Genomic DNA, 21250 nt, shown 5'->3' with positions numbered 1-21250 from the left:
TCCTTTTATTCACCTTGAAAGCAATTTTGGATTTAAGACTTCAAAGATAGGCCGGGCGCGGTGGCTCAAGCCTGTAATCCCAGCACTTTGGGAGGCCGAGACGGGTGGATCACGAGGTCAGGAGATCGAGACCATCCTGGCTAACACGGTGAAACCCCGTCTCTACTAAAAAAAATACAAAAAAATAGCCGGGCGAGGTGGTGGGCGCCTGTAGTCCCAGCTACTCGGGAGGCTGAGGCAGGAGAATGGCGTGAACCCGGGAGGCGGAGCTTGCAGTGAGCTGAGATCCGGCCACTGCACTCCAGCCTGGGCGACAGAGCGAGACTCCGTCTCAAAAAAAAAAAAAAAAAAAGACTTCAAAGATAATATTTCCTGACCGGGTGAGGTGGCTCACGCCTGTAACCCCAGCACTTTGGGAGGCCAAGGCGGGCGGATCACCTGAGGTCGGGAGTTCAAGACCAGCCTGACCAACATGGAGAAACCCCGTCTATACTAAAAATACAAAATTAGCTGGGCGTGGCATGGTGGTGCATGCCTGTACTCCCAGCTACTGGGGAGGCTGAGGCAGAATTGCTTGAACTTGGGAGGTGGAAGTTGCAGTGCGCCGAGATCATGCCGTTGCACTCCAGCCTGGGTAACAAGAGAGAAACTCCGTCTCAATAATAATAATAATAATATTTCCCTTGAAAACTGTCTCAAGCATCTAATGTAAATGAAAAGGGCATGAATTCTGCTAAGTGATTTGAAGAAAGACATCAAAACACACTGACGTTTGCATATTTTGTTTTAAATGAGACAGAGTCTTCCTCTGTTGCCTAGGCTGAGTGCAGTGGTGCCATCAGGGCTCACATCAGCCTCAACCTCCTGGGCTCAAGCAATCCTCCCACCTTGTCCTCCCAAATGCTGGGATGACAAGTAAGAGCCACTGCACCTAGCTTGTGTATTTTTGATTGGGAATTTTTGGCTCTCTCTCCAGTGCCTCATTATGTAAGGTACATAACTTGCAGGGCATGACCTCAGGCAACTTTCTAGTTGCCTGAACTTTCTAATAGCAGCAACTAGGACACAAGAACACTTTTGCCACCTGTCCTACTGTTGCTAGAATAATGTTGGCCCTTGAGTTCATATACAAAGAGAAAGCAATTTTCTCCTGGCCACTCACTGGGGCAGAAAAAGCATCCCCGCCCCTCTGCATTAGGAGAAAACACATTTTCTATGCATGAAAGAAAAGGAAGCAGAACTTCTGCTAAAATGATGCCCAGGAAAATCATTTCTTTTGAAGTGAACTATTCCATTAGTTATATTAGTCAATAGGGAAGTATGTAATATATAATCAGTATATATTATGTTCACCGAAGGTTGCTTTAAGGCTGGTGCTAGGCCAATACTGGGAAGAGTACCTGAAACAAAATAGGCACTCAGTAATCTTTTTTTTTAAATTAATGAGCAAAAAAATTAAAAACGTATGTTTCACCTGGTTTGTATTTCCCAATACAAATACCAGGGACTTCTATGAAAAGCTTTTGAGGTTTTTTTTTTTTTTTTCCCTTGAAGGGCAATTTTTTTTCATATAAAGTTTGTATCGAACAAACTTTTACAAAGAACAATTCTGTGCTATGGCAGAGTATGTCTGCACATCACAGTTGTCTTTGTTCTTTATGATGAAATTATCAAACACATGAATAAGATCTGAAGGTCCAGTTTCCAAGAAAGGAAGATGGTCATGGATGCTGGTGTAAGCCAGGCCTTCTAGAAAAATTTGAAAAACTGCCAGATCCCTTGAGTTGTGAAAGGTATTTTAAAATTAGTATAGCATAGTAAAAATTATGTGTTAATTATTGTTAATAGTCTTCAGTGTTAATTGTGGACTTACTAATTGCATGAATCATGACTATTCCTTAATGTGTTATTTAAAAGTAGAGTTTAGGATGCTAAACATATGCTTATTGTTTGCAAATGCCTATGCGCTGGGATTTATGTGAGCCAAGCAGTCTGATTGGGCCAAACCCTGGGAAATGTAAATATATTTATTTTTGTTTTACTATTTGGCACAGCCTGTGTCTCCCAATAATTGTAATAATGTCTGCTATTGAATCTTGGCAGACACCATCCAGTGTTTCTCAGAATACAGGCAGCCCTCCTACACTCTGCATCAGAATCCCTCCTGCAGGGGATGCTTGTTTTTTTGTTTTTTGTTTTTGTTTTTTTTGTTTTTTTTTTTTGAGACGGAGTCTCGCTCTGTCGCCCAGGCTGGAGTGCAGTGGCCGGATCTCAGCTCACTGCAAGCTCCGCCTCCCGGGTTCACGCCATTCTCCTGCCTCAGCCTCCTGAGTAGCTGGGACTACAGGCGCCCGCCACCTTGCCCGGCTAGTTTTTTGTATTTTTTAGTAGAGAGGGGGTTTCACAGTGTTAGCCAGGATGGTCTCGATCTCCTGACCTCGTGATCCGCCCATCTCGGCCTCCCAAAGTGCTGGGATTGGGGATGCTTGTTAACAGATAGATTCGCAGGACCCGCTGCAAACCTGCTGAATCAGAACTTAAGTTTAAAACAGGCTGCACCTTCACGGGTGCTTGCTCTGTCCTACCAGTGGGCTCCCCTTTGGTTTTGCGCTTCCACAGGAAACAGGACATAGATCTAAAATTGTCTTTGCACTGGGACTGGTTTCCTTTGCTGATCTAACACAGAATAGCTGTTTGTACTGTGACTGCAAGTGTGTTGAACAGATCCTTTGTATTGTAGGAGAAGAAATTTGTGCCTCGTTGCTCACCATCACCACGGGCCCTGGTAGCTCTGCGGATAAACCAGCTTGGATTTCGCCCTCGAGGATTAACATTGCAACATTGCATAGGCACATAAAGGCACTTGAAAGTCAAGATGAGGCAGGGAACCTGCGCACTGGGATCTTTGTGTGGTTGGTGTCTTGTCTTTTGCCATTTGTCGGGCACAGCAGCTGCGGTTGCTGAAGCGGGTGAGTAACGTCCAAGAGCCAAACCAACTGCAAGAAGCTCTCCGGGAAAAGGGCATGAAGGCTGCTGACCCACGTCCCGCCCCTCCGCCGACCAACTCCACGCCTGGGATTAGAGGGGAGGAAACATTTGTCCCATACTGTCTTAGGTTCTATTCCTGGGTATCTGCAAATTAAACTGACAGAACACAGATTCACAAGAGAAAAAGGATACAAATTTTATTGATGTTAAGATTTTAGGCACAGCAGCTTCACAAAAAGAAGTAGAAAACTCCAGTAAGTGTTTAGACTTGAGAAATTAAATACTATTTGAGCAAAGGGTGATGGGTTATAGAGAAGTGACTGGATAAAGAAAAGAATGTTTGGGCTTCCGGGGTAGTAAACCGTGCGAAAGTGTTTAGGAATATATGGGAGAAATGAATGGACGAGAAGAGTTATCTCTCTTCCATTTGTTGGTTTATGCAGATTCTTCTCAATGCAACTCCCGTCACCGGTGATAAGAGTCACTGTCCTTCTTCCGGGTACAGGGGGGCATCTTCCTCAAAGCAAAATTTAGGTCCTGCATTTAGGCAGATAAGGGCGGGCGGAGAACTTTTACTGCATCTATTGTTTCTTCATTGCCTACAGCTCGAAATGTCTTTCTTCCCAGGTAGCATATTTTGGGGGTGGCATGTTCTGATCCTCTTTAGGATCATCAGCACCTCTAGCTAGGGTGAGGCTGGACGGGGACTGGCACAAAGGAGGCTTTCAGACAGTTTCCTTGAGTTCTAACCGCAAACCCTGCAGAACAATTGGCCTGTGGTCTGTGGCCTGCTCTCCCCACTGTGCCTCAATTGCTGTGGACTAATTTATGAGTAGCCTCTGAACCCAGAGGAAGCTCGAGGAGCAGGATTGACATACCCACTGGGTAGAATCGCTGTAGGAAGATAGAATCAGTGAACATTAAGCCTCCAAGTTCGAACAATTGAAAATGAAAGAATAATTCATTTTTAAAAGAGTTTTGTGAAATATGTGGATAAAGCATACTTTCCGATGAACCTAATACTATCAATAATAAATTATAAATGGGAGTCCTATTTCAAATCTAAGTGAGGACGGCTGGGCGCAGTGGCTCACGCCTGTAATCCCAGCACCTTGGGAGGCCGAGGCAGTCGGATCACTTGAGGTCAGGAGTTCGAGACCAGCCTGGCCAACTTGGTGAAACCCCTGTCTCTACTAAAAATACATAAATTAGTTGGGTGTGGCGGCAGGTGCCTGTAATCCCAGCTACTCAGGAGGCTGAGGCAGAAGAATTGCTTGAACCTGGGAGGCGGCGTTTGCAGTGAACTGAGATTGTACCACTGCACTCCAGTCTGGGTGACAGAGTGAGACTCAGTCTCAAAAAGAAAGAAAAAAAAAATCTAAGCAAGGACTTTGACTCAAAGAAATCATTGTGTTCCACGAGAGGGCAGTATAGTAACTCGTTTATAAAACAGTAGGCTTGGAAGAGCAGACGAAAAAATCTGTGATCAGGCCGGGCGCGGTGGCTCAAGCCTGTAATCCCAGCACTTTGGGAGGCCAAGGCGGGTGGATCACGAGGTCAGGAGATCGAGACTATCCTGGCTAACATGGTGAAACCCCGTCTCTACTAAAAATACAAAAAACTAGCCGGGCGTGGTGGCGGGCGCCTGTAGTCTCAGCTACTTGGGAGGCTGAGGCGGGAGAATGGCGTGAACCCGGGAGGCGGAGCTTGCAGTGAGCCGAGATCACGCCACTGCACTCCAGCCTGGGAGACACAGTGAGACTCCGTCTCAAAAAAAAAAAAAAAAAAAGAAAAAAATCTGTGATCAGTTTTAAAATTTGTGATGAGCACCCGGCACAGTGGCTCACGCCTATAACCCCAGCACTTTGGGAGGCTGAGGCGGGCGGATCACCTGAGGTTGGGAGTTCGAGACCAGCCTGACCAATATAGAGAAACCCTGTCTCTACTAAAAATACAAAAAAATTAGTGGGACGTGGCGCACGCCTGAAATCACAGTTACTCGGGAGACTGAGGCAGGAGAATCGCTTGAACCCAGGAGGCGGAGGTTGTGGTGAGCCGAGATCGCACCATTGCACTCCAGCCTGGGCAACAAGAGTGAAACTCTGTCCCAAAAAAAAAAAAAAAAAAAAAAAATTGTGATGAGAACTGCTTTGAGCAGAAACAAAATCAAATAGCATTTTTACCATAAAGTGTTTGTCTCTATGACATGAAAACTACTAAGGAGATTGGTTTTTTCAGGTCGGAATGACATACTTTTGAAAAAGTAAGTTGCTTGACTTGGAACTAAATGGAATTGCTTTCGTTCGTTGCTATGTTGCCCGGTTGCTATGTGGTCTAGTAGAAGCTACAAACGAAATCCAGGAGATCACATTTCCTCTGCCTCAGCCCCTGGAAAAGCTTCATATGCCTGAGTCCTCACCTCCAGTTGTGCCTGGAGCTGTGAAGTTTGCGGGAGAGTTTAAATTGGGAAAGATAGTAATCCTTACAGCTAGCTTTATCTGAACTCTGAGTACCAGGCTGGGCGTGTTACATGGATTTTTTTTTTTCAGCCCCATGATAGCTCTATGAGTTAGGAACTATTATTATCTTCATTTGATAGACGAGGAAACCAGGCCCATAGAGGACTGAGTGCTTGCCCGTGGGACACGGCTCATCGATGGCAAAGTCGGGATTCAAACTGGGCAGATCAAATCTAGATCCCGAGTTTGAGCTATTTCTAGGCAATTGGTGGCAAAGACAGAACTAGAACCCATATATCTTTGTTACAAATTAAAGAGTGACTTTAACGTTGAAAACGGTGTGTTTGGCGGTACTGGGTAGAAGAAACCTTTGGAAGAGGGCTGATGGGCCAGACACAAAGTGACTGTGTTTGCAAAAAGACAGGTTCATGCCAAGAAACAAGAACATTCCAGGCTGAGCTGGGATGCCCCAGTTATGCCGATTATGCAGTGTCAGAGTGGCCAAGACCAGAGGGATTTCCCCACTGCCTTCACAAACTCCAGAGAGCTCTGAGATCCACAGGCCGGTGGGGTTCCCAGGAGAAGCCTGCAGAAGGTCCTTCGTCCTTCAGGGCACAGAAGAGGATGGACAGAATTTCTCTTAAATCCCCAGAGCCCTTAGTCAAGTTCATCCTGAAACTATCGGAATAATCATCACTGCTATCCCTTGAGAATTCCTTGAGAACTCAAATGCCAGGCCCTGTGCTAAGCATTTTACTTGTATTAGCTCATTTAATCCTCATAGCAACTCACTGAGGTGGGTCCTGTGTTCACCATCCGGGGATTTCACGGGCTGGCCCCTCTCAAAGGAGTTTCATCACATAAGGCACGCACACGTGTATCTGCGAAAAAGTACGTCTTGCACACAAATTGGTTTTCCTAAACCCTCATCTTTGAGCAATGCAGCCGACTTTGTTTTTAAAATGCAGCCCACTTCTGAGTCAGCGAGGAAGATTGCTCACTTCTCCCTTCCAAAACTGCACTGAAATGGCAATAAAGGAATCAAGAATATATAAACTCATAATGGGATAAAGTGAGGGAAGAGACGAATATGGATGAGAGAGTCCCGCAAATATCTGGAAGAGGGAGAGGAGCAGGAGCTGACTTGGCAGAGCTGGAGATCACTACCTGGCTCCCTGCAGACGAGGAAACTAACAAGAAGAAAGGGGCTGGGTCTTGTAGAACTCTAGGTGCTGAGGATGGGGAGATCCAAATCTACAGAAGGTGGGCATGAGGCATGGGACTAAAAACAGGGGGGTTATGTGGCCTGTGTAGGGGGAGGATGGACCCCCTTCCTCCTCTTATAGCAGGCACACCCCAGCTCTCTCCAGCCACCCGTTGCACACCTCCCCACCCTCACTGCCAGTAAAAGATTTGACACGTTCTCTCTGGATAACCGAATGGCTCCAGAGGAAAGACCTCCACATTCTGACATCTTGGAGTCCCGCCCCAATTTGAAAGCCAGTTTGGGCTGGGCTCAGTGACTCACGCCTGTAATCCCAACACTTTGGGAGGCCAAGGCAGGTGGATCACCTGAGGTAATGACTTCGAGACCAGCCTGACCAACATGGTGAAGCCCCATCTCTACTAAAAAAAAAAAAAAAAAAATTAGCCTGGAGTGGTGGGACATGTCTGTAATCCCAGCTACTCGGGAGGCTGAGGCAGGAGAATCACTTGAACCGAGGAGGCAGAGGCTGCAGTGAGAGATGGCGCCATTGCACTCCAGCCTGGGCAACAAGAGTGAAACTCCATCAAAAGAAAAGAAAAGAAAAGAAAAGAAAAGAAAAGAAAAGAAAAGAGGCCGGGCGCGGTGGCTCAAGCCTGTAATCCCAGCACTTTGGGAGGCCGAGACGGGCGGATCACGACATCAGGAGTTCGAGACCATCCTGGCTAACACGGTGAAACCCCGTCTCTACTAAAAAATACAAAAAAATAGCCGGGTGAGGTGGTGGGCGCCTGTAGTCCCAGCTACTCGGGAGGCTGAGGCAGGAGAATGGCGTAAAAACCCGGGAGGCGGAGCTTGCAGTGAGCTGAGATCCGGCCACTGCACTCCAGCCTGGGCGACACAGCAAGACTCCGTCTCAAAAAAAAAAAAAAAAAAAAAAAAAAGAAAAGAAAAGAAAAGAGAGGAAGGAAGGAAGGAAGGAAGGAAGGAAGGGAGCAAGGAAGGGAGCAGTTTGCTGTCCAACGACCTTGTCGTAGGTCCTTCTATGGACAAGCCTCACCCACTCCCTCAGAGTTCCCATTCATGTCTTTAGTGAGTCACACTTAGACATGAACAGGCAGCCCAGGATCACCAAATGTTTAAAGACAGCCTCCAACTTGGAAGAGAGGGATCCAGACAAATAGGAAAAAGAAATTTGGGGAAAGCAGAGATGATGGAAGGAGAAAAAAGTGAAAAAAACTTGATAAGTAATTTCTTCAGAAAAGCAAAATAAGATGTTATATCCATTAAACAAGAGTTAGATGCTTTATTCTCTATTTTGAATGTCACTTTTAAAGGAATTAATGAAAAAACAAAAATGAAATTTTGGAAATTGTTCCAAAGAAGGGTAAGATTAACATATTCAAAAGCAAGTTTGGTGGAAGATAAAGTAGAACAAAAATAAACAGAGATTTAAAAAGAATGATAATTGAAAAAATCTAAGAATGAGGACCACTCTAGGAAGTCCAATTTCCAGCTAATAAGAATTCTCTAAGGAGAACATAGAGGAGAGAGAGTGACAGTAAAAATAATACCACTTCACAGAATTGAAAGATGTGAATCTCCAGATTGAGAGGCCCGACTAAATGCCCACCTCAAGGTCATCACAGATTTCAGAATACCCAGAATAAAGATTTCTAAAGCTCCCTGAGAGAAAAAAAACATACAGAAGATCAGGTGTCAGTCTTGGACTTCTAAATAGCCACACTGAAAGAAAACAATGCCTTCAAGCTTCTGTGTGAAAATGATTTTCAGCCGAGAATACTTGTAACCAGATGATCAATGAAATAGGAAGGTGGAATAAAAGCATCTCAGGCATGCAAGGACTCAAATTTTACCTCACATGTATGTCCTCTCTTAAGTAGCTACTGCAGGATGTGCACCAACAAAACGAGGAACTAAACTAAGAAAAATAATGTGGAACTAGAAGTCATGGGATTCAATGCTGAACAGTAGTGAAGACAAATGCCAGGATGATAGTGGATGGAGAACTATATAGAGAGCTACCAGTCCAGAGCGGAGCAGGATGGCAGGCACCAGGAGTGAGACACCCAAGGAATCAAAGAAAATGGCATGTTTGAGGATATGGAAAATAGTATCCAGAAACATGAAAGCACTTGGGGGAAAAAAATGAGCAATTGCCACATAGAATAGTAGGCAAATGACAAAGAAAAAGTAATGATAAATTCCAGGAAATAGATGAAGAGCATAGCTCATGCAAAGGGCCTGAAGTAGAAGTGAGCCGATGCATTCAGGGACTAGCAAGGAGAGTGGAGCTACAGCAGAACTGGAGGGGGGAGAAGACTAGACAATGAGGTCAGAGAGACAAGAACGGTCAGGACATCGTAAGGACTGAGGCATTGACTCTGAGCAAGGTGGGAGCTGCTGCCATGTTTTGTGCCAAAGAGTGACATGATCTGACTTACATGTTGGCAAGATAATTCTGCCTATGTGTTGAGAATAAATGGTAGGAGGGACTAGGTAGAAGTAGGATGCTACTGCAGTCAGAAGGCCACCACAGTGATCCAGGGGAAAGACCATACGGATGGTCCCATTGGATGATGATGGCTTGGACCAGGGTGGAAGCACTGGAGGTGGTGAGAAGCAATTGGATTCTGGATATTTAGAAGGCAGAACCAAATATTCCTTGACATATAGAATGTGAGGTATGAAAGAAAGAGATAAATCAAAGATGGCCTGAGCAACCGGAGGGATGAAGCTGCAGTCAAATGAGATGAGGAGACCACGTTGGAACAATGTTCCCATCACCTGCTGCTGAACCAACCTCACCTTACAGACATAAAACAACAATCATTGATTATTATCAGCTCTGGTGAGCCTGGCAGTTGACTGGGCTCAGATAGGCAGGTCCCACTCGGTGGTTGGGGCTAGAGTCATCTCAAAGGCTAGATCATCTGAGGTCAGGAGTTGGAGACCAGCCTGGCCAACATGGTGAAACCCCACCTCCACTAAAAATACAAAAAATTAGCCAGGTTTGGTCGTGGGTGCCTGTAATCCCAGCTACTCGGGAGACTGAGGCAGGAGACGTACTTAAACCCGGGAGGCGGAGGTTGCAGTGAGCCTAGGTTGTGCCATTGCACTCCAGCCTGGGTGACAAGAGCAGAACTCCATCCCAAACAAACAAACAAACAAACAAAAAAAAACCCACAAAAATTTAAAAAGTTAAAAAATGAAAAATAGCCCCATCCCTATAGCAAGTGCAATTTTTGTGTGTGTGCATGACGGAGTTTTGCTTTTGTCACCCAGGCTAGAGTGCAATGGTGCGATCTCACCTCAGTGCAACCTCTGCCTCCCGGGTTCAAGTCTTTTTTCTGCCTCAGCCCCCTGAGTAGCTGGGATTACAGGCGCGCGCCACCACGCCCGGCTAATTTTTTTGTATTTTTAGTTGAGTCGGGGTTTCACCACGTTGGCCAGGCTGGTCTCGAACTCCTGACCTCGTGATCTGCCCGCCTCAGTCTCCCAAAGTGCTTGGATTACAGGCGTGAGCCACCGCGCCCAGCCTGGCAAGTGCGATTTTAGGAAATCCCCCAACCCAGTCCTCTTTCCCCTCTGTGCCTTCTCCTTGGTGTCTCTGGCCCGAGAGCGTGCTCGGACTCACACGATCAATTCACCTTGTGATCTCCCACCAAGGACGACTGCAGCTCCCCGAGTCTCAGACGCCCACTAACCCCCTCCCCCATCCTCCCGGGCTCATGCCCACTGCAAAGGAGAAAGCTGGCTCTGTGAGGTCTCACGTTCGTTACAAGGTGGAGTGCGGACTAGAAGCCAGACCTCCTGGCTTAGCTTTCACGGTCTCTCCAGGATAAAAATGGTGGTTGCTGTCACTGTAGATGATCTGGCAGGTGGCACGGGGGACAGATGAGGGGGGGAACGTTCCTGGTAAGGAAGTCCATCCCTCTAAATTAAGTGCGTTAATTTTCCCGAATAAAGACACGCCGGTCATGAAATCCACTGCCTGGAAAAGATACTTGATACAGCAACTGTGATGGCCGCTGGCTGAAAACACTCTGTTTCCCCTTAGTCACCCTCCTCAGGTCAGGGTAAGCCTGCTGGCTAAAGCAACAGAAAGAAGCCAACAGATCTGTGGAACGAAATTCCTTGGCTAACAGGAAAACTGCAGTCAGGGGAGTAGGGGGCAGGGGACAAGGTTCTGAGAAGAACTTTGGGTTTTTCTCTTGCCCTTGGTGCGGTGGGGGTGGGGAACAGGAATCTGGGATGTGGAGAATCAGTCCCGAGTAGGGGGTGGGCCTGATAAAGCAGATGAGAAACCCAACCCAGGGGGCAACATTATTGTCATCCTTGTTAACCCTCTGCAGACCAGAAACCGCCAGGACAGTCAACTAATCCTGATTATTATTATATTCATAATAATGCTTGTGTTTTGTCAAAGCCCTTATTAGAGTGCTTTAAGGGGCCTGGGAGGTGATGTTCCCCAAATTTGACAACGTGCAATGCAATGGTAACCACGATGGTTGGAGTGGTTTTCACGGGCGGGCAGAACAACCCTGCCATGGTCACGTGAACAGAAGCCTCTGAGGTCTGGGATGGCAGAGTGGACGGACATGAACAGAATCCGTCCCTGCCCCGAGGCTGCTCACGTCGGACGCACAGCCCTGAGCGGCCAAGGAGCCTGCATTTTCCTCGGCAGCAGGAGCCGTGGTTTGCACTGTGGCTCTGCCACGTGCCGCGTGGTTAATCCAGTTCGCTTAACTGCACCAGGCTGGAATCTGAGTGTCTTATTAATTGAAAGGTGCTGCCCTGTTGAGCATTCTGTGGGTTCCAAAGCGAGTGGAGTGGGAGGCGTGGTTGGCTTCTTCCTCGTTGGCCTCGTTTTTTGACAAACAATGGCAGGTTCCCCGCAGGGTCTCTGGCCCAGCTTCTCAGCACGTCTCTGTTCTAACTGAATTTGATTTTCTTTTTTTTCAGCCTCGTGCTAGTGATGGAAGGGAATGAGACTGTGATCTCCCTCATGACACTAATTAATATCCTTCATCCAAGGTGGTGACACTGTACTTTGGGGCTGAAATCTGAAACTTAACCAATGGCAGTTCTGGTCCAGCCTGGAGAGGCTAAGTGACAGCTTGTTACCTTCAGCTTCATTTATTAACATCAGCTGAATAAACAAATCCCGATGGGACCAGAGCCCTGCTGCCCAGGAACCCCTCCCACTGGTTCTCAAAACTCTCTGGTGACTGGAATTGAAGCCATCTTGGGTAAGAAGGTCCCACTGGAAAGAAATTCAACGGCACCTGATTAATTCTGAAAGTAAAAGCACTTAACCCTCAGGAGTTTGGGCCGAACCACTCACTCTTTCATTCCACTCCTCCTGTATTTCCCTGGCACCAAACAACCTGTCAACTCAGCAGTACAAGCCATCCATTGAGAAATACTGATGGAGGCCGGGCGCGGTGGCTCACGCCTGTAATCCCAGCACTCTGGGAGGCCAAGGTGGGCAGATCACGAGGTCAGGAGATCGAGACCATCCTGGCTAACATGGTGAAACCCCGTCTCTACTAAAAATACAAAAAAATTAGCCAGGCACGGTGGCGGGCGCCTGTAGTCCCAGCTACTTGGGAGGCTGAGGCAGGAGAATGGCGTGAACCCGGGAGGCGGAACTTGCAGTGAGCCGAGATCGCGTTACTGCACTCCAGCCTGGGCAACAGAGCGAGACTCTGTCTCAAAAAAGAAATACTGATGGAGTGCCTGCTAGATCCAGTAGGGAAGCAGGTGCATGCTCTGCCCTTGGGGAGCTTACAGTCTAGTGATCAAACAGGAGCTGTGAGTGACAGGATGAAGTTCACGGTGCTCCGGGAACAGAGATGATGGAGGGGTGTTGATGAAGGCCTCACCAAGGAAATGGTGTTTTAGACCATGAGACAATGTAGCCAACCTAAGCAGCCAGGTCTGCTCATTTCTGCTGCCAGCATAATTTCACAAAGCCCCTCGTTCTGTGACCACATACAGCTCTTGGAAAAGATGCTTTGAAGACAAAAGAGGACAGAGCACACGGCCAGGGGAGGTGGTCCCCCATGCCCCGCTAAGAAACTGCTTATCCCAAGGACGAAAGGAATCCAGTCACTGGAGGTGGTGACATGATCAGATGTGCATTTTAAGATCATTCTAGTTCCAAGATGGAAATGGATTAGAGAAGGATGAGACTGAGGCCTGGAAACCAGTTTTAGGAGCCATATGTTCTAATCCAAGTATAGACAGTACGGTTGACTTCCAATCAACTAGTTTCGACAACATTTGAAAAAGAGTAATTAACCTAATATTAGCCTTAACAATCAACACCCTGCTAGCCCTACTACTAATAACCATTACATTTTGATTACCACAACTCAACACTTACATGGAAAAATCCAAGCCTTAGACATGAGCTAGATCAGGTTACAGGCAGAGTGGGTGGAGAGAGCTGGGATGGATACAGAAATCTTTTATGAATTTTTTTTTTTTTTTGGAGACAGGGTCTCACTTTGTTGTCCAGACTGGAGTACAATGGCACGATTACAGGTCACCGCAGCCTTGCCCTCTTGGTCTCAAGTAATCCTTCTGCCTCAGCCTCCCGAGTAGCTGGGACTACAAGTGCGCACCACCATGCCTGGCTAAGTTTTAAACCTTTTGTAGAGATGGGGTCTCACTATGTTGCCCAGGCTGGTCTTGAACTCCTGGACTCAAGCAATCCTCCGAGCTTGGCCTCTCAAATTGCTGAGATTGCAGATGTGAGTCACTGTGCTCAGCTCAGAAATCTTTCTGATATATAAAAATTCTTGGCCAGGCACAGTGGCTCACACCTACAATCCCAACACTTTGGGAGGCTGAGGCAGGCAGATCCCTTGAGGTCAGGAATTTGAGATCAGCCTGGCCAACATGGTGAAACCCTGTCTCTACAGAAAATACAAACATTAGCCGGGCGTGGTGGTACACACCTGTAGTCCCAGCTATTCGGGAGGCTGAGGCAGGAGAACCACTTGAACCCAGGAGGAAGAGGCTGTTGAAAGCCAAGATCATGCCATTGCACTCCAGCCTGGGCAATGGGAGTGAGACTCTGACAAACACACACACACACACACACACACACTCTTGAAAATCAAGTGAAAACGCTGGACGTGGTGGCTCATGCCTGTAATCCCAGAACTTTGGGAGGTTGAGGCAGGTAGATCACCTGAGGTTGGGAGTTCGAGACCAGCCTGGCCAACATGGAGAAACCCCATCTCTACCAAAAAAGTACAAAATTAGCTGGGTGTGGTGGCATATGCCTGCAATTCCAGCTACGCAGGAGGCTGAGGCAGGATAATCCCTTGAAACCGGGAGGCGGAGGTTGCCGTGAGCTAAGATTGTGCCATTGCACTTCAGCCTGGGTGATGAGAGTGAAACTTTGTCTCAAAAAAATAAATAAATTAATTTTAAAATAATAATAATAAATAAAATCAAGTGAAAAAATAGAAAAATGAATGAAGACAGAAGAGTTCATAGAACAAGATATACAAGTCTCCCGTCAACATGAAAATATGCTCATCTTCACTCATAAGAGAAACACAAATTGACACCACACTGAAACCATCTGTCACCTAAAAATTCAAAAACCTGACGGCACTCGCCGTTGAGGGTAAAGCAAGCATTCTCATGTTTCTGATGAGGGTGCAAAACAGAGAAGATTTTGGCAATGTCTGACAAAATATGTATTTACCCTTGAACCCAGCAATCTCAATCCTGGGAACTAACCCTGAAGACCCACCCCCACAAATGCGAAACAGCATACACCGAAGGCTGCTCGCCGCAGTCCTGCTTGTAATAGCAAAATACTGGAAAAAAAAAAACCCAAGATATCCCTGCACAGGAGACAGGTTGAACAAATGATCAGCTAGCACAGTGGATGACTATACAGGCATTTTTTTTTTTTTTTTTTGAGATGGAGTCTTGCTCTGTTGCCCAGGCTGGAGTGCAGTGGTGCTATCTCAGCTCACTACAACCTCTGCCTCCCAGGTTCAAACGATTCTCCTGTCTCAGCCTCCCGAGTAGCTGGGTTTACAGGCGCATACCGCCATGCCTGGTTAATTTCTTGTATTTTAGTAGAGATGGGGTTTCACTATGTTGCCCAGGCTGGTCTCCAACTCCCGAGCTCAGGGAATCCACCTGCCTCGGCCTCCCAAAGTGCTAGGATTACAGGCATGAGCCACCGCGCCTGGCCTATGCAGGCATTTTTTTTTTTTTTTTTTTTTGAGACGGAGTCTCGCTCTGTCGCCCAGGCTGGAGTGCAGTGGCCGGATCTCAGCTCACTGCAAGCTCCGCCTCCCGGGTTCACGCCATTCTCCTGCCTCCGCCTCCCGAGTAGCTGGGACTACAGGCGTCCGCCACCTCGGCCGGCTAGTTTTTTGTATTTTTTAGTAGAGACGGGGTTTCACCGTGTTAACCAGGATGGTCTCGATCTGCTGACCTCGTGATCCGCCCGTCTCGGCCTCCCAAAGTGCTGGGATTACAGGCTTGAGCCACCGCGCCCGGCCTATGCAGGCATTTTTTAAAGATGAGGAGGATCAGGCAGGCACAGTGGCTCACACCTGTAAACCCAGCACTTTGGAAAGGGGCTGAAGAGAAATCTCAAACCTTACCTGGTGGGTTTGTTGTTGGCAGTGACATCAGTTTAAAAACCCAGAAACTATTGTTTCAGAATTTGGGTATTGCAGTACAGAAGAAATCTATAAGCATATTGAAATTGTTGGGAATCAGGATGGTTTGAGAGAAGGAAACATATGGACTGAAGCACAGACGAGGCCTCTGGAGCTGAATTTAAGCTGGAGGTTTCAGTACACTGGGAGGCTCCTCTAAAACATCTTAGCTGTGTTCACTGAAAGGGTCTAGAAGCATGACACCCAGCAAAATGAGCACAACGAGTTCCTGGACCTTCATTGGGAAATAAAAATTCTCCACCACACACACACACACACACACAAAGAAATTAAACATTAGCAATCAAATTGAAGCTGTCTGCGTGTTCCCTTCCCTAACCGCAGCCTCCTTCCAATCCACTAGATGAGGGAATCTAGCATTTTATCATTTCCAGGCACTTTTGTATATTTTACTATGTATGTATTGTGTCTTTAAACAATATATAGTATTAATATCCATTTTAAAACACTTTATAGAAATGTTATTATCCGTGTGTATGCTTATGCAAATCGCTTTTTTTTCCTGTCAACATTTTGTGTCTTACAGCGATCCACACTGATACCTGGAGCTCTCACTAATTTTTACCCTCTATGTTATTGTACTGCATGGTTATGCCACCATCTACTTATGAATGTCCTGTGAAAGGACATTTAGCCTACCTATTATTTTTGACCATTATGAACATTGCTAGTGTGAACATTCTTGTGCATATCTTTTTGTGCCCATGTACAAGAACCTCCCTAGAGCATATCCTCAAAGTGGAGCTGGTGAGTTATGGTATAAATGCATATTCGCTTTTTCTCTTTATTATCAATTTATTTTCCAATATCATTGAGTCAAATGACATTCCCACCAGCAGGTTCTGTTTCATTCAGTGTTCTTGCCAACACTTAGCATTAAAAGACTTTTTAATTTTTGTTAATCTGATGGATGTGAAATATCTCACTTCTCTGCCTACTTAGTGAGGTTTAATATCTATTTATTTACCACCCATGCATGTTTCAGCTTCTGTGAAATAAAATTTTCTATCTTGCAAAAAAAAAAAAATTATCTACAACAAGAGACCAGGATTTGAATAAATGACTGATTCCACAGTTGGGGCAAGGAAAGTAAAAGGTCAGTCTGGAGTGCCTTGTGCCAGAAAGCAAGAATGTGCTCAAAGGCCGGGCATGGTGGCTCACGCCTGTAACCACTCCCTCACTTTGGGAGGCTGAGGCAGGCAGATCACCTGAGGTCATGAGTTCAAGACCAGCGTGGCTAACATAGTGAAACCCATCGCTACTAAAAATATAAAAATTCGCCAGTCATGGTGGCTTATGCCTGTAGTCCCAGCTACTCAGGAGGCCGAGGCACGAGAATCGCTTGAACCTGGGAGGCGGAGGTTGCAGTGAGCTGAGATCACGCCACTGCACTCTAGCCTGGGCAACAGAGTGAGACTCGGTCTCAAAAATATAAAATAAAATAAAATGAAAAAGTGCTCAAAGAACCATGGGGATATGGCAAAAAGACACAAGTCTTCTCCCTCTGAACAGTTTGAGCATCAGAAAAATTACAACAGTAAGGGATTACGGCACATTGAATTAAATTAAAAAACAAAAAACAAAAGAATCCATGGGCCTCCGGGAATACTCAAAAACTGAGTTAGAGGGAGGGAAAGACCTTCTTTACTGAAGAATGCCAGCTAGTAAACATCAAAGAAACGATGCAATTTTTGAGACAGAATTTCACTCTTGTTGCCCAGGCTGGAGTGCGATGGCTCAATCTCGGCTTACTGCAACCTCAACCAAATTGAGGTAAACCACTCAATCTGGACATCCACAGACTCCCTAAAGCCCTGGGCTACCAACCCTAATGTAGAGGAAGAAGCACAGAGCTTAGGACGCAGCACACAGGAGCAACAAGCCGAGGAGAGGAGGCTGTAATGAACAGAGGCGGGAAAACAACAGCCAGAGGGGCAGGCAGGCCAGGACGAGCCCCGGCAGCGCAAACGCCACTCAGTCTGCAAACCAGGTAAGGACGCTTGCTACTGGGAGTGATTGAAACTCAGATCCCCGGCCGGGCACAGTGGTTCTCACCTGTAATCCCAGCACTTTGGGAGGCTGAAGCTGGCGGATCACTTGAGGTCAGGAGTTCGAGACCAGCCTGACCAACATGGTGAAACCCCATCTGTACTAAAAATACAAAAATTAGCCAGGCATGGTGGCACACGCCTGCAATCCCAGCTACTCAGGAGGCTGAGGCACAAGAATCACTTGAACCCCGGAGGCGGAGGTTGCAGTGAGGCAAAATCGCGCCACCGTACCCCAGCCTGGGCGACAGAGTGAGACTCCGTCTCAAAAAAACAAAAACAAACAAAAAATCAGATCCTTAAAGATCGATTTTACACCCACCTACGTGACAGTAAGAAAGCTGGATCAACTTCGGGGATGAAGGTGGACAGTCAAGACCTACGGTAACACCGTCTGGTGTCTCTCTGGCTGCCATCCATATCACCTGCCTCTGGTTCAGGGCCCCTTCCCAGTTTGTCATCCCACCTGTCTGGACCTTGTCCCTCCAGTGAAGGCTGCCTGGATGCCTCAGAGAGCACAGCCTTCTTACCTGCATTCTTCCCGGGCGCTTTTCCTTATTTGGTGCTTTCTAGGGAGTAGGCAGGTCTTAGGGATTTTTCTGTCTGTCTTTCTTTTGAGACAAGGTCTTGCTCTATCACCCAGGCAGTGGCACAGCCATTGCTCACTGATGCCTTGACCTCCCAGGCTCAAGTCATCCTCCCGCCTTGGCCTTCCAAGTAACTGGGACTACAAGCCTGTGCCACCACACCTGGCTAAATTTTAAAACTTTCTGTAGAGACAGAGTCTCACTATGTTGCCTAGGCTGGTCTCAAACTCCATAAACTCAAATAGTTGTCCTGCCTCGGCCTCCCAAAGGGCGGGGACTACAGGCATGAGCCACCGCGCCCAGCCTAGGAATGTTTAAGGTGCTCTTTCGAAAGACTATGAGGGCTGTTTGGTGTCAAAGCAAGTCCAAGCACCAAGAGATAAGAGATCAAAAGCTCTAAAAGCAAACCCAGTCCAATCTTTAAAAGTGAGAGAGATAAGATGGCTCAGAAATAATCATACTGGGTCCATTTATCATGTGGTTGGGAGAGCACAGCTAACAGAGGGAGAAAAAGTAAATCAAGTGGGCCATGTCCACAGGCGTAATCAACTCATCAGAATGAGCTGGTCACCCATCACCAGCTGGAGAAACCCAAGCCTGAGTTGGTTCTGCCAGACTGGTAAGATGTCTCATCCCAAACTGACCAACTGAATCAGCATTTCTAGTCTTCTGTGCAATTGCCTGCAGTCATATAGGCCCGGTCATGATGGCAGAGAATAAAATCTTCTCTCACAACAGTCTCCAGTTACAGAGTCCTGATCACTGCAACTGGGAAAGCTGAGAACTTTTCATCATCTAGCACATTTGCGAAATTCATTGGCTTTAACAAACTGTTCCGCAAACACCTGGCCTGTTCGGTCTCCCCTCTCCAGCATGTGCTTTGTCATATTCAGAAAGTGCTTATAGGCTCTCGCTCGCCTTGAAAAATATCCATCAGCTCTCAGCAAGGCTCAAACCCATCGTGGCTCTGGTGGAACGTTCACTTCAGGGAAACACACAAGCCAATTTGATCCGACTTCATAAATGTTAACAAAATCCAGGTGAAGGAATCTATCTGGAAAAACATAAGACTTTTATGAGCAGCTCCAAGAAAAAATTCTCTCGGGAAAGGGGGAAAAAGATGTGAAATCCTCCCTGCCAGGGTGGAAAGCAAGATGAAATTGGGTCTCACAAACGGGGAGCTTTCGCGGAACCCAGATCTAAAATGGCGGCTTCCAAATAGCTCAGGATTGTGAGACCCAGACGGATTTTCTTCTCATGCTTTGTCTTAGAGGTAAAATCGAGTTTAAAACTCATCAACTCTCTTATGATCCCTCATCCCCCACCCCCAACAAAGACCACAGACAAGAACATCATGGAACCAACTTCAAAATCTCGAGTCTGGGCCGGGCGCGGTGGCTCACGCCTGTAATCCCAGCACTCTGGGAGGCCGAGGCGGGCGGATCACGAGGTCAGGGGATTGAGACCACCCTGGCTAACACGGTGAAACCCCGTTTCTACTAAAAAAAAAAAAAAAAAAAATGAGCCGGGTGAGGAGGCGGCACCTGTAGTCCCAGCTACTCGGGAGGCTGAGGCAGGAGAATGGCGTGAACCCGGGAGGCGGAGCTTGCAGTGAGCCGAGATGGCGCCACCGCACTCCAGCCTGGGCCACAGAGCCAGACTCCACCTCAAAAAAGAAAAATAAAAAATAAAAATTAGCCGGGCGCGATGGTGGGCGCCTGTAGTCCCAGTTACTCGGGAGGCTGAGGCAGGACAATGGCGTGAACCCGGGAGGCAGAGCTTGCAGTGAGCCGAGATGGCGCCACTCACTCCAGCCTGGGTCACAGAACCAGACTCCGCCTCAAAAAAAATAAATAAATAAAAATTAGCCGGGCGTGGTGGCGGGCGCCTGTAGTCCCAGTTACTCGGGAGGCTGAGGTAGGAGAATGGCGCGAACCCGGGAGGCGGAGCTTGCAGTGAGCCGAGATGGCGCCACCGCACTCCAGCCTGGGCGACAGAGCCAGACTCCGCCTCAAAAAAAAAAAAAAAAAAAAATTAGCCGGGCGCGATGGCGGCGCCTGTAGTCCCTGTTACTCGGGGGCTGAGGCAGGAGAATGGCGCGAACCCGGGAGGCGGAGCTTGCAGTGAGCCAAGATGGCGCCACTCACTCCAGCCTGGGCCACAGAGCCAGACTCCGCCTCAAAAAACAACAACAACAACAAATCTCGAGTCTGTCCCATTCTGAATGTGAGGCATGAGGGACACCGTTCCTAAAGTTTAAAAGAAATTGTTCTGTATTCTGGCAGGATCTGCTCTGCTTCACGCGCAGAGCGTATGGCCATGTCGGCAGGTGGGCAGAGCTCTATGTAACGTGTGTGAGGACTCAGTAACATATAGGCATGCTTTTCACAGAGCGCTTGTGCTCCCAGATTGGCTTCAGGTTTGAAACCCTAAGCTTCAGGTATGTGTCTCTGCTAATAATAGGGCTCTCCTCCCCAACCTACAAGAGACGAGAGAGCTCTCAAGGGAATGGTTTCCAGCATGGGAGAATCCCAGAGAGAGGGCAAGACTGCAGCCTGGACCAACCAATCCACGGAGAATACTGCTCACCCACCTGCAGGCTCTGCCATGTTCCTCCTGACACCCCCAGGGATCTCCTGCCCACCCCCAATATACCACCCAAGGGACACATGGGACCCCACAAAGACACACAGGCACTGGTGTGGAGAGCCCGCTGCACGAGATGAAGACACAGATTCGCTCCTTATAGGGAAGGTTTAGAAGTGCATGGCTAAAATCCAACCCAATTATACAACGATTCTTGGCTGAGAATAAGAATAAGCTAATGGCTGGAGCTCTATAGAATCTCAAGATTTTTCGATGCAAATCCTACCACCAAACAGCTGTGAAAATAAACCAACGTTCCTTGATGGGCTTCCTCCAAGTGCGGGACCACCCCAAACCCTGCTGTCTTGGGCCACTGTTTATCGCAAACACTGCAGTCTACATCCAGAGGACGGATCTCAAGGGGAACTTGCTGTTGACGCTCCTTCCACAGCATGGAGACGGGAGACAGGCACGCTCAGAGGTGACAGCAAATGCCATCTTCAACTTTCTAGGCCAGTGATTTAAGTGCAGGAACAGGGGTGGGAATTTAGTGGATATTCACTTGGAAGGTGTGCGAAGTCTCTTATTCACAGAACTCCCATCTCCCAAACAGAAATAACAAACCCCAAGC

General features: G+C 47.3%; 2 long non-coding RNA genes across 2 annotated transcripts; one reads left to right on the top strand and one right to left on the bottom strand.

Annotated features, from left to right (window-relative positions):
* Window positions 1–2740: 2740 nt before the first annotated feature.
* Window positions 2741–15686, top strand: LOC144335262 (uncharacterized). Its single transcript, XR_013405992.1, has 3 exons — window positions 2741–2969; window positions 11638–13090; window positions 15201–15686. It is a non-coding gene; the product is annotated as an uncharacterized LOC144335262 (long non-coding RNA).
* Window positions 15687–16810: 1124 nt separating this feature from the next.
* LOC144335279 (uncharacterized) lies at window positions 16811–20067 on the bottom strand. Its single transcript, XR_013406010.1, has 2 exons — window positions 19938–20067; window positions 16811–18167 (listed from the first exon to the last, which is right to left on the bottom strand). It is a non-coding gene; the product is annotated as an uncharacterized LOC144335279 (long non-coding RNA).
* Between the last annotated feature and the right edge of the window lie 1183 nt (window positions 20068–21250).

This window comes from Macaca mulatta, chromosome 16 (assembly GCF_049350105.2).
Source record: "Macaca mulatta isolate MMU2019108-1 chromosome 16, T2T-MMU8v2.0, whole genome shotgun sequence".
NCBI lineage: Eukaryota > Metazoa > Chordata > Mammalia > Primates > Cercopithecidae > Macaca > Macaca mulatta.
The sequence above is the reverse complement of the archived record's forward strand: the minus strand, read 5'-3'. Positions and strand labels throughout refer to the sequence as shown.